The 10,547-nt window shown below is 38.4% G+C and overlaps 1 protein-coding gene across 1 annotated transcript in view; it reads right to left on the reverse strand.

Annotated features, from left to right (window-relative positions):
- UTRN (utrophin) overlaps positions 1–10,547 on the reverse strand; it is a 608,259-nt gene that overhangs the window by 190,091 nt on the left and 407,621 nt on the right. The window lies entirely within an intron of this gene.

The following is a 10,547-nucleotide window of genomic DNA, read 5'->3' on the forward strand; positions in this document are numbered from 1 at the left end:
AATCAGTAATAGGTATTGGAATTTCTGCATAGAACTTTATAGCTTTATATAAACGGAAGAGTTGCTCTCAAGCAAAACAGTTCATTTCACCTTAAATTATAAGAAATTCAAGTGCTTCCAAAATTCTTATTATTCTGAAAATAATAGTCTTTAAATCTTCAGTACTTCCAGCTTTGTTCTTTTTGCTTAGGATTGTCTTGGCTATACAGGCTCTTTTTTGGTTCTGTATGAATTCTAAAGCATCCAGCTTTGTTCTTTTTGCTTAGGATTGTCTTGGCTATACAGGCTCTTTTCTGGTTCCATATGAAATTTAAAGTCGTTTTCTCCAGTTCTGTGAAGAAAGTCAATGGTAGCTTGATGGGAATAGCACTGAATCTACCAATTACTCTGGGCAGCAAAAGAAACTATCATCAGAGTGAACATGCAACCTACGGAATGGGAGAAAATTTCTGCAATGTATCCATCTGACAAAGGGCTAATATCAAGAATCTACAAGGAACTTAAACACATTTACAAGAAAAACGCAAACAACTCCACCAAAAAGTGGGCAAAGGATTCGAAGAGACAATTCTCAAAAGAAGACATTTATGTGGCCAAGAAACATATGAAAAAGAGCTCATCATCACTGGTCATTAGAGAAATGCAAATCAAAACCACAATGAGATACCATCTCACACCAGTTAGAATGGCAAACACTAAAAACCCTGGAAACAACAGGTGCTGGCAAGGATATGGAGAAATAGGAACGCTTTTACACTGTTGGTGGGACTATAAATTAGCGCAACCATTGTGGAAGACAGTGTGGCAATTCCTCAAGGATATAGAACCAAAAATACCATTTGATCCAGAATCCCATTACTGGGTATATATCCAAAGGATTATAAATCATTCTACTATAAAGACAAATGCACATGTATGCTTATTGCAGCACTATTTACAATAACAAAGACTTGAAACCAACCCAAATGCCCATCAATGATAGACTGGATAAAGAAAATGTGGCACATATATACCATGGAACACTATGCAGCCATAATAAAGGATGAGTTCATGTCCTTTGCAGGGACATGGATGAAGCTGGAAACCATCAGTCTCAGCAAACTATCACAAGGACAGAAAACCAAACACTGCATGTTCTCGCTCATAGGTGGGAATTGAACAATGAGATCACTTGGACACAGGATGGGGACCATCACATACCGAGGCCTGTCGGGGGGTGGGGGGCTAGGGAAGGGATAGCATTAGGAGAAATACCTAATGTAGGTGATGGGTTGATGGGTGCAGCAAACCACCAGGGCATGTGTATACTTATGTAACAAACCTGCATGTTCTGCACATGTATCCCTGAACTTAAATTAAAATTAAAAAAAAAAAAACGATTTTTAACTTGTCAGCAAAAATACTTCCAAAAGCATAGAATAACTGATATAGTTAGGCTTATGCACACACAAAAACAGAGAAAGAGGGGAGAGGAAAATTTTGACAAGATCTAGCCTTTATGCACATATTGAAGTGATGTTATTTGATTTAAAATGGTTCTTAAATTTATCAACCTAATTATTTTATTATTGATATGAAAGATCATTCTTGGGAATAAGCACAAAAACATATATTTGGCATGTAAATAACAATCTAATTCTTCTGTAACAGAAAAATTTCTGGCTAAGTATAAAGAAAATACAAAGAAAGTCAGTCTCCCTAACTTTACTTGCCCTTAATCTATTTTGATAACTAAATATAAAAGAAAATATTATCCCATCGATTTATCCAAAACAATTGCATTCATTATCTGGGAATTTCAATAATTTATTTATATCCAATATTAAATTAAAAAGCCAAAAACAAGAGTTTATCTTTATAAAATAAATTTGGAGGCAGTTTAAGTAAAATTAGAATTATTATAAAATTTTTTTAAATTGGTTCAGATTTTGGGGAAACATTTGGCAATCTATATCAAAAGCCACAGACTTAAAATTCTTTTGAGGAAAATGGCAGATAGGAGACAGGTCTAATGCACTGCTCCTGCTTAGATGGACAGAACAGCATCTGGAGACTCACAATGTGAACTTTCGTTCCAAGAACCACCGCAGGAACACAACAAGAAAACCAAAAGAATTCACAGACCCTTTTAAAGAAGGAACTTGCCACTGCAAATACCACAAGACAGCATAAGCTCTTGGGAGTTTTACAGCCTCACCCATCACCTGAGATGACCTGAGTACTCATCCTGGCCAACATAGGGCAATATTATACCATCCTACTACTAGTGCAGCTGGCACTGTCCTGAAAGCACCACCTTCTGGTTAGAGGCCAACCAACTCAAGTCATGACAGCAACTCATAACAGAACAACCCTGCTCCAAAGAAGGAGAAAACAACAGCTAATTCCACTGCTTACCAAACATCAGCTTAACCATAAGTTCTGAGTTTGTTCACATGACAACTTCACTGCTAGCATAACTGGCATTCGAGGAAACCAGAGCACTAAACAAAACTACAACCAAGGATTCCCACAGAGCCCACTTCACTCCCCTGCAGCCTCCACTGGAGCAGGTGCTGCTATCCATGGCTGGGAGACCTGAGGACAGATCACATCACAGGACTCTTTGCAGACATTCCCTAGGACCAGATTGGAGCCCGGTAGCCCTGCTGGGTGTCTAGACGCAGAAAAGCACAACAATCACTGCAGTCTGATTCTCAGGAATTCCCATCCCTAGGGGAAGAGGGAGACCACTACATCAAGTGATCATCTTACGGGGCAAAAGAATCCAAACAGCAGCCCATGAGTTCCAGATCTTTCCGATGAAACAGTCTATTCAAATGAGAAGGAACTAAAAAAGCAGTTCTGGTAATACGACAAAATAAAGTTCTATAACACCCCCAAAAGATCACATTACCTTTCCAGCAATGGATCTAGCCCAAACCAACAAGAAATATCTGAATTGCCAGATAAATAATTCAGAAGGTTGATTATTAAGCTACTCAAGGAGGCACCAGAGAAAGGTAAAAACCAACTTAAAGAAATTTCAAAAATGGCTAAGTGTGGTGGCTCGTGCCTGTAATCCCAGTACTTTGAGAGGCTAAGGCAGGAGGGTCACTTGAACTCAGGAGTTTGAGAGCTGCCTGGGCAACATGGCAAAACCCCATCTCTACCCAAAATACAAAAAGAATTAGCTGGAAATGGTGGAATGCACCTGTGGTCCCAGCTATTTGGGAGACTGAGTAAAGGATTAGAAAAGATATTCCATGCAAACGGAAACCAAAAGCAAGCAGGAGTAGCTATTCTTATATCAGACAAAACAGACTTTAAAGCGAAAACTAAAAAGATAATAAAGGATATTATATAATGATACAAGGATTAGTCCATGCACCTAACATAGGAGCTCCCAAATTTATAAAATAATTACTACTAGACCTAAGAAATGGGACAGATGGCAACACAATAATTAGATGGGACTTCAATACTCCACTGACAGTACTAGAGGGGTCATCAAGACAGAAAGTCAACAAAGAAACGATGAACTTAAACTATATCCTAGAACAAATGGACTTAACAGATATTTACAGAACAGTCTACCCAACAACTGCAGAATATATATTCTTTTCATCAGCACATGGAACATTCTTCAAGATAGACCATATGATAGGCCATAAAACAATCCTCAATAAATTTAAGAAAATCAAAACTATATCAAGTACTCTCTCAGAAGACCACAGTGGAATAAAATTGCAAAATAATTCCAAAAGGAGCCTTCAAAAGTATACAAATACACAGAAATTAAATAATCTGCTCCTGAATGATCTTTCAGTTAACAAAGATATCAAGATGGAAATTAAAAAATTCTTTGAACTGAACAATAATAGTGATACAACCTATCAAAACCTCTGGGATATAACAAAAGCAGTGCTAAGAGGAAAGTACGTAGCATTAAATGTCTACACCAAAAAGTCTGAACGAGCACAAACAGACAATCTAAGGTCACACCTCAAGGAACTAGAGAGACAAGAACAAGCAAACCCAAACCCAGCAGAAGAAAAGAAATAACAAAGATCAGAGCAGGACTAAATGAAAGTGAAACAAACAAACAAAAAACACAAAAAGTAAGTGAAACAAAGAGCTGGTTCTTTCAAATGATAAATAAAACTGATAGACCATTAACATGATTAACCAAGAAAAGAAGAGAGAGGATATAAATGAGCTCAGTTAGAAATGAAATGAGTGATACTACAACTGATACTACAGAAATATAAAAGATGCTTCAAGGCTACCATGAACAATGTGAACGCTTTTACACACATAAGCTGGAAAACATAGAGGAGATGGATAAATTCTTGGAAATATACAACCCTTCTAAATTAAACAAGGAAGAAAGAGACACTCGGAATAGACCAGTAACAAGCAGCAAGATTGAAATGATAGTTAAAAAGCTACCAAAAAAAAAAAAAAGTCCAGGACCAGATGGATTCACAGCCAAATTCTACCAGACATTCAAAGAAGAACTGGTATCAATTCTATTGACACTATTCCACAAGACAGAGAAAGAGGGAATCCTCCGTAAATCGTTCCACGAAGCCAGTATCAACCTGATACCAAAACCAGAAAGAGACATAACAAAAAAGAAAACTACAGACCATTATCACTGATAAACACTGATGCAAAAATCCTCAAAAACATACTAGCTAACTGAAGCAAACAGCATATCAAAAAGATAATCCACCATGATCCAATGGGTTTCATACCAGGGATGCAGGGATGGTTTAACATACGCAAGTCAATAAATGTGATACAACACAGAATTAAAACAAAAAATCACATGATCATCTCAATCACCACAGAAAAAGCAACTGACAAAATACAGCATCCCTTTATGATTAAAACCTTCAGCAAAATTGGCATAGATGAGACATTCCTTAAGGTAATAAAAGCCATCTATGATGAATTCACAGCCAACATTATACTCGATGGGGAAAAGTTAAAAGCATTCCCCCTGAGAAGTGGAACAAGACAAGGATGTCCACTTTCATCACTTCTATTCAACATAGTACTGGAAGTCCTAGACAGTGCAATCATACAAGACAAAGAAATAAAGGGCATCCAAACCTGTAAAAAGGAAGTCAAACGGTCATTGTTAGCTGATGACCTGATTATATACCTAAAAAACCCTAAAGACTCAACCAAAAAGCTCCCAGATCTGATAAATAAATTCAGTAAAGTTTCAGAATACAAAATGAATGTACACAAATCAGTAGCACAGCTATATACCAACAGTGACCAAGCTGAGAACAAATCAAGAACTCAACCCCTTTTAAAATAGTTGTAAAAAATAAAATAAAATAAAATACATAGGATTATACCTAACCAAGGGGGTAAAAGATCTCTACAAGGAAAACCGTAAAATGCTGCTGAAAGACACAAAACCACAGACAACACAAACAAATGGAAGCACATCCCATGCTCATGTATGAGTAGAATCAATATTGTGAAAATGACCGTACTCTCAAAAACAATCTATAAATTCTACATGATTCCCATCAAAATACTATCATCATTCTTCATAGAACTAGAAAAAAAAAAAAAAAAAACTCTAAAATTCATATGGAAGGGAAAAGAACCCAACATAGCCAAAGCAAGACTAAACAAAAGGGAAAAATCTGGAGGCATCCCATTATCTGACTTCAAACTATACTACACGGCTATAGTTACCAAAAGAGCATGGTACTGGTATAAAAACAGACACATAGACTAATGGATCAGATTAGAGAGCACAGAAATAAACCCAAATACATACAGACAACTGATTTTTGACAAAGCAAACACAAGCAAAAAGTGGGGAAAGTTATTCTATTCAACAAATGGTGCTGGGATAATTGGTAAGCCACATGTAGAAGAATGAAATTGGATCCTCATCTCTCACCTTATACAAAAATCAACTCAAGATGGATCAAAGACTTAAATCTAAGATCTGAAACCATAAAAATTCTAGAAGATAACATCAGAAAAACTCTTCTAGACATTGGCTTAGGCAAAGACTTCATGACCAAGAACCCAAAAGCAAATGCAACAAAAACAATTATAAATAGATGGGACTTAATTAAACAAAAAAGCTCCTGCACAGCAAAATAAACAATGAGCAGAGGAAATGGACAGCCCATAGAGTCACAGAGTGGGAGAAAATATTCACAAACTATGCATCCAGCAAAGGACTAATATCTGGAATCTACATGGAACTAAAACAAATCAGCAAGGAAAAAAAATAAAATAAAATAATCCCATCAAAAACTGGGTTAAGGACATGAATAGACCAAAAGAAGATATACAAGTGGCCAATAAACACATGAAAAAATGCTGTACATCACTAATTATCAGGGAAATCCAAATCAAAACCACAATGTGATACCCCTTACCCCTGCAAGAATGGCCACAATTTAAAAATAAAAAAAAAATAGATGTTGGTGTGGATGTGTTAAAAAGGGAAGTTTTACACTGCTCATGGGAGTATAAACTAGTACAACCATTATGAAAAACAGCATGGAGAGTCCTTAAAGAACTAAAAGCGGAACTACCATTTGATCCATCAATTCCACACTTGGGTATCTTCCCAGAGAAAAAGAAGTCATTATATGAAAAAGACATTTGCACAGGAATGTTTATAGCAGCACCATTTGTGATTGCAAAATATGCAACCAGCACAAATGCCTATCAGTCAACAAGTGGGTAAAGAAAATGTGATTATACACACACACACACACACACACACACACACACACACACCATGGAATACTACTCAGGCATAAAAAGGAACGAAATAACGGCATTCACAGAAACTTAGATGGAGTTGGATACCATTATTCTAAGTGAAGTCAGTCAGGAATGCAAAATCAAATATCATACATTCTCAATTATAAGCGGGAGCTAAGCTATGAAGACAGAAAGTCATAAGAATGGTACAATGGACTCTGGGAGCTCCAGGGGGAGGGTGGGAGGTGGGATGAGGGATAAAAGACTATACATTAGGTTCAGTGTTCACTGCTTCGGTGATGGGTGCACCAAAATCTCAGGAATCATCACTAAAGAATTTATGCATGTAACCAAACATCACCTGCTCCCCCCAAAACTACTGCAATTTTAAAAAGTCACAAAAATGTTGAAATTATCTAACTTAAGAAGATTTATGTATAAAAATGTTTTAACACACTGATTGTTTTTAGAGAAAAAGAGTGGAAGCTATCATAATATATTAGTGGTGATACCATACTTTTAAAAACAGGATATAAAACTATATATCATAATAATTTCATTTTTAAAAGTACATACTTTAACTGGCATATGCATTTGTGTATAATTGTAAACATACACAATAGGACTATAGAACAAAAATAGTGTAATCTCTATAGAAGAGGATTACAGGTAAGTTTAGTTTTCTTCTCTATACTTCTCTGAGTTTTCAAAAAGTTCTACACAAAGTTTCTTTTTATAATTAGATAAATCTAACAAATTTAAGATATGGAGTGCCTATCCAATTTTCTTACTACTCTTCCCTTATAAAACTGTCAGCATAACTATCTATATTAGTTCAGCAATTATCTTTTCCTCCTGAATTTAATGGAAGCAACCTAGTTGTAGCTAACACTGGTGTGACAGCCATTAATGTACCATAAGTAAGTGTGAATCTACAAATAGAAAAACAGGCACCAGAGGTGGCTATGAAGATGTGGTGTGAGTTTCCATGGCTTTCAGTGGTAATGAACAGTAAAACAGCTCACTGGAGAAGTAAAAAACTTTCATTTCAGGCAGTGAATCTGAACTAGTAAAGGAGAGCAAACTCCTAAACACTGTAGTTCTATTGTCCTTCTACTCTCAAGCTTTTCTTTATAAGACTCTGCTATAGTCTGAATATTTGTGTCCTCCCAAAATTCTGTTTTTTGAACCCCTAACCCTGACAATGATGGTATTAGGAGGTGGGGCTTTTGGGAAGTGATAAGGTCATGCTCTCATGAATGAGATTACTACCCCTATGAAGGAAGCCCCAGAGAGCTGCCCTGCCCTTGCCATCATGTGAAGACCCACCTAGAAGGTGACACCTATGAACCGGAAAGCAGATCCTCACTAGAATATCAAATCTGCCATTGCCTTGATCTTGGACTTCCCAGTCCCCAGATCCAAGAGAAATACATTTCTGTGGTTTACAAGCTACGCAGTCCATGGCATTTTGTTATAGCAGCCCAAACTGATTAAGACGGCTTCACTCATCGTAAGTTTCCCTTGTTATAAATAAATACATAGGGTAAAAATTTACATAGCAATACTTTAAATACTCAGAGTGTTTTTCTTCATTTAAAACTCATTCCTGAGATCCTGAGCAAGATGGCCGAATAGGAACAGCTCCAGCCTCCAGCTCCCAGCACGAGCGACAGAGAAGGCAGGTGATTTCTGCATTTTCAACTGAGGTACTGGGTTCATCTCACTGGGGAGTGCCGGACAATCGGTGCTGGTCAGTTGGTGCAGCCCAACCAGCGACAGCTGAAGCAGGGTGAAGCATCGCCTCACCTGGGAAGCGCAAGGGGGAAGGAAATCCCTTTTCCTAGCCAGGGGAAACTGAGACATGCAACACCTGGAAAATCGGGTAGCTCCCACCCTAACACTGCACTTTACCAAAGGTCTTAGCAAACGGCACACCAGGAGATTATCTCCTACACCTGGCTTGGAGGGTCCCTCGCCCACGGAGCCTCCCTCATTGCTAGCACAGCAGTCTGAGATCTAACTGCAAGGCAGCAGAGAGGCTGGGAGAGGGGCGCCTACCATTGCTGAGGCTTAAGTAGGTAAACAAAGCTGCTGGGAAGCTCTAACTGGGTGGAGCCCACCACAGCCCAAGGAGGCCTGTCTGCCTCTGTAGACGCTACCTCTGGGGACAGGGAATAGCTAAACAAAAAGCAGCAGAAACCTCTGCAGATGTAAATGACACTGTCTAACAGCTTTGAAGAGAGCGGTGGGTTTCCCAGCACGGAGGTTGAGATCTGAGAATGGACAGACTGCCTGCTCAAGTGGGTCCCTGACCCTTGAGTAAACTAACTGGGAGACATACCACACCTAACACCTCCCATGGCTGGGCACACCTCTGAGACGAAGTTTCCAGAGCAAGAATCAGACAGCAACACTCGCTGTTAAGCAATATTCTATCTTCTGCAGCCTCTGCTGCTGATATCCAGGCAAACAGAGTCTGGAGTGGACCTCAAGCAAACTCCAACAGACCTACAGCTGAGGGTCCTGACTGTTAGAAGGAAAACTAACAAACAGAAAGGACACCAACACCAAAACCCCATCAGTACATCACCAGCATCAAAGACCAAAGGCAGATAAAACCACAAAGATGGGGAAAAAGCAGGGCAGAAAAGCTGGAAATTCAAAAAATCAGAGCGCATCTCCCCCTCCAAAGGAACGCAGCTCATCGCCAACAAAGGATCAAAGCTGGATGGAGAATGACTTTGACGAGTTGAGAGAAGAAGGCTTAGGTCGATCAAACTTCTCAGAGCTAAAGGAAGAACTCTATATCCAGCATAAAGAAACTAAAAATCATGAAAAAAGAATGGAAGAATGGATAACTAGAATAATCAATGCAGAGAAGGCCATAAACGAACGGATAGAGATAAAAACCATGACATGAGAATTATGTGACAAATGCACAAGCTTCAGTAACCGACTCGATCAACTGGAAGAAAGAGTATCAATGATTGAAGATCAAATGAATGAAATGAAGCGAGAAGAGAAATCTAGAGAAAAAAGAGGAAAAAGAAATGAACACTGCCTCCAAGAAATATGGGACTATGTAAAGAGACCAAATCTACATCTGATTGCTGTGCCTGAAAGTGAGGGGGAAAATGGAACTAAGTTGGAAAACACTCTTCAGGATATCATCCAGGAGAACTTTCCCAACCTAGTAAGGCAGGCCAACATTCTAATTCAGGAAATACAAAGAATGCCACAAAGATACTCCTCAAGAAGAGCAACTCCAAGACACATAATTGTCAGACTCACCAAAGTTGAAATGAAGGAAAAAATGTTAAGGGCAGCCAGAGAGAATGGTTGGGTTACCCACAAAGGGAAGCCCATCAGACTAACAGCAGATCTCTCGGCAGAAACTCTAAAAGCAGAAGAGAGTGGGGGCCAATATTCAGCATTCTTAAAGAAGAGAATTTTCAACCCAGAATCATATCCAGCCAAACTAAATTTCATAAATGAAGGAGAAATAAAATCCTTTACAAACAAGCAGATGCTTAGAGATTTTGGCACCACCAGGCCTGCCCTACAAGAGACCCTGAAGGAAGCACTAAACATGGAAACGAACAACTGGTACCAGCCATTGCAAAAACATGTCAAAATGTAAAGACTATAGATGCTAGGAAAAACTGCATCAACTAACGAGCAAAATAACCAGCTAATATCACAATGACAGGATCAAGTTCACACATAACAATATTAACCTTAAATGTAAATGGACTAAATGATTCAATTAAAAGATACAGACTGGCAAATTGGATAAAGAGTCAAGA

This window comes from Colobus angolensis, unplaced genomic scaffold (genome assembly GCF_000951035.1).
Source record: "Colobus angolensis palliatus isolate OR3802 unplaced genomic scaffold, Cang.pa_1.0 Scaffold58, whole genome shotgun sequence".
NCBI classification, from domain to species: Eukaryota; Metazoa; Chordata; class Mammalia; order Primates; family Cercopithecidae; genus Colobus; species Colobus angolensis.